The sequence below is a fragment of the Triticum dicoccoides genome, chromosome 6B, assembly GCF_002162155.2.
Source record: "Triticum dicoccoides isolate Atlit2015 ecotype Zavitan chromosome 6B, WEW_v2.0, whole genome shotgun sequence".
Lineage (NCBI taxonomy): Eukaryota > Viridiplantae > Streptophyta > Magnoliopsida > Poales > Poaceae > Triticum > Triticum dicoccoides.
Window position 1 is genome coordinate 608,512,088 of NC_041391.1, and position 3,857 is coordinate 608,515,944.

The window sequence follows — 3,857 nt, forward strand, 5'->3', positions numbered from 1 at the left end:
CCTGGCCGCCCCCATTCATACCTCGTGGGCACCAAATCACCTTCTCCCTTGGAAGCTCCCTTCTCCCGAGCCGGGAAACCTCAGCCCCACCTCCATGGCGCCCCCCACCGCACCAATTTCACAGCCGCCCTCCTGCCTAATGCCGGAGACGCTGCCCATTTGCCGTCGTGCACTGGGTCGTGTGCCTCTTACTCCGTGCTGCTGGTGCTGCCTCGACAACGGTCGCATGAACTGTACTGGAGCCGATTAACCCCCGCCGTTGTTCACGGTGCCGGAGCGGCTCCAACTTCGGATCCGTCCAGAGTCCTGGCGCTGCTTCCGCGTAGCCGTCGACCCTCGCAACATCGCTCTTTCCCTGCCGCCGGTCGCCACCGCAACCGCGCCGGCATCACTAACTCGGCAGCTGGACCTTCCTACTTCACCATGCCGCCAGATAGGTCGCACCCTCATCTCAAATCACTTTATTTAGGCGTCAGTTGTCTGAAATTTTATTTTGGGCCAATTGATTCCCAACGGGAAGCATCACCCCTCGAGGCGGCGGAGCTCCTAGGTTGCCGGTTGGCTGGTGTCTAACGTAAGGGTGCAGGGTCGCAAGTTCGCCGCAGAAGCAGCGCTTAGATGGCTATCTTTTAGAGTTGCGTGGGTTGAAGGTACTGCCGCCGCCAGATTTGGATGACGGGGAGTCTTTGTGGATTGGTCCGGGGGCGGCGCAACCACGACAGTGCGGTGGGGCGGGGAGCGGGGTTTTGGCTGGGGCCACGGACAGCGGAGGCAAGCTGCTCTCCCATTGGTCGCTGGCTCTTCGAGGAAGATTCCGAACAGTGTTAGCCGGGAGGCACAAGACGGCCATCAAGCCATCTGGCGTAGATCGGACAGTACCAAAATAAAATAAAATCATGTGACCCCAATTTAGTCTTCAGTCAATAGACGTGTGACCACTCTCGTACCTTGCTGTTGATCTCTTAGTGTATTTCTTCAGATCAAAGAGATATGTCGTTCTTAACATTATGCGTTATCTGCATCTTCAGACACACCATCTTCCGACTCACCGCAGCTGCTCCAACAAGGGAAGCATACACCACAAGGGAGCTATAGTCCCCACTCAACAGTTCCCTGCATCGAATGCGCGTGCCCGACATGGACAACCACAACAACTGCAGGGCCATCGACAAGTCAGCACATGATGCTCACTCCTATGGATGGCAGCCAGATAGGTTGTACCCTCATCTTACTTGTGTGCAACATTTATGGCATTGTTATTCATCTAAGCATGGAAAATAGATCATCACATTTCACTGTATATTCATGCTGATCTCTTACGGGTCTTGTTCAGGAGTTCACGCTGTTCCATAGTTCAGCTAAGATACTTGCTCTTTAGGTAACATTGTTCCATAGTTATCATCCATCAGCCAATGCTGTCCCGCAGGCTGGTGATTATAGTATTATACCACTTCTAGTATTACCTATGTTGTTCTTTAATACTTTTGTGTGCCATGTAGTTAATCTCGAGTAGAAATGATACATATTCTGTAGCTTTCATCTGTGTTCTCCCTTTAGTTTATGGGACCTGTTGCTGCTAGTTAACCCCAGTCCTAGTATTTATGTCGTCTCCTACAGGCACTCATTACATAAATCTAACTACTAGTTGTCTTCCATGCATGTCAGATATAATTTCACACACTGATATATCCACAAGAACCTCACGGAGCAATGTAAAGGCCAATAAACTTGATGTCAATGATACCCAATATGATGGAACATGTAAAGGCAGTTCTTCAGAAGACTTGCAGAAAGATGATGAATCCTCTTCACCCCACAAGGTCCTTGCTCTAACTTGGCATGTGATATGGGTACAACATGCATATAATGTCCTGGAGTGTATCTACTCTGTTGCAATACCATGTGCTTAGCATGCTGATCATGCATGTAAATATGTCATGCCTTCCTGTTTTTCAGTACCTATTCCATTCTTGATAACATGTTTTCAAATTCAAGTACTGTCATTCTACTCTATCGCAATGCCATCTGCTTAATTTGGACATCATGCTTCTGAATATCTTATGCATTGTTATTCATCAGTATTTACTTCCTCTGTCTGCCATACCATGTTTTTTTACATTGAAGTGCTGTTCTAGTGCTCTGTTGCAATGCCATCTTATTTTCCCAATCATATACATGTATGTTGCCTTAGTTATTTCTGTACGTCTTCCGCTAGCATATAGTTTTACATTCAACTAGTGTTTTTTTGCTGTGTTGTCCTGTCGTATCCATAGCTCTTACACCATACTCCCTCCGTCCAGATTATATGTTGCCGAAATGGATAAAAAAGGATGTATCTAGAACTGAATAATGCCTAGACCCATCCATTTTTTTCCGGATGGAGGGAATACATGTCAATATGTCATGCCTTTCTATTCTCCAGTACCTATTCCATCTCTCTGTTGTCGCATGTTTTATAATTAAAGCACCATTTTTCTATACAAGGCATGCAAGGGGAAGACGACTATGTTAGAATCTGAAGGGTTACAAACAAGGCCTTTGCAAAGGATCCAAACGGCAGGAGATAATAAACCAACTCCAGTTTTTATAGATACTGCTCCAGCACAGAGAAATCCAACTCCTACTGATAATAAGCAGATTCTAGTGACCAAAGAACTAGTCCGCTCCAGTCCAGCAAAAATATGTCAACTCAATTCTAAGAAGCGTGTACGTATCCTTGCATCATGAAATGTTATACATGTTGATCATATTTTCCACATGTTTCTTACCCATCTCTCTTTTAGAAAATAAGCTTAACAGATAGAAGAATTTCTCCAATGGTATCGTTTATGAGGAAAGATTCTTGCAGGAATTCTCAGTGCTCCAATGTAGATGTAAGTACCTGTTGTATATCACTATATTTTTACATCAGCATGTATTTTGTTAATCGGCGTGAATCCAACCTTTATCTGATCTAAATTTAGTTGAACAAAATGTATGATTAAAGGCCACAATGTTGATTTTTGTAAGGAAAACTGCCTGGTAGTTTTGCATCGTGAGCTGCATGAGTGTACTATCTCATATCAGTGGGTTTGAATACTTTGGTTCTGAAGTGGGTTTTACAGTGTTTTTCTTTACTGTGTTGTCCTCTCGTATCCCTAGCTCTTACATCATACTCCCTCCGTCCGGATTGAATGTCGCAGAAATGGATAAAACTGGATGAATCTAGAACTGAAATACGCCTAGACCCATCCATTTATTTCCGGATGGAGGGAATACATGTCATTATGTCATGCCTTTCTATTCTTCAGTACCTATTCCATCTCTGTTATAGCATGTTTTATAACTGAATCACCATTCTTCTATATAAGGCATGCAAGGGGAAGACGGCTATGTTAGAATCTCAAGGGTTACAAACCAGGTCTTTGCAAAAGATCCAAACGCCAGGAGATAATAAACCAACTCCATTTTTCATAGATACTGCTCCAGCACAGAGAAACCCAACTCCCACTGATAATAAGTAGATTCCAATGGCCAAAGAACTAGTCCGCTCTAGTCCAACAAAAGAATGTCAAATCATTCTAAGAAGCGTGTGCGTATCCTTGCATCATGAAATTTTATAGGATTCTGATCATATTTTCTACATGTTTCTTACCCATCTCTCTTTTAGAAAATAAGGTTAAATGATAGAAGACTTCCTCCATTGGGATCGTATTCGAGGAAAATATCTTGCGGGAATTCTCTGTGCTCCAATGCTGATGTAAGTACCTGTTGTATATCACTATATTTTTTTACATCAACATGTATTTTGTTAATCGGCATGAATCTAACCTTTATCTGATCTAAAATTAGTTGTAGCAAAATGTTAAAGGCGCCAA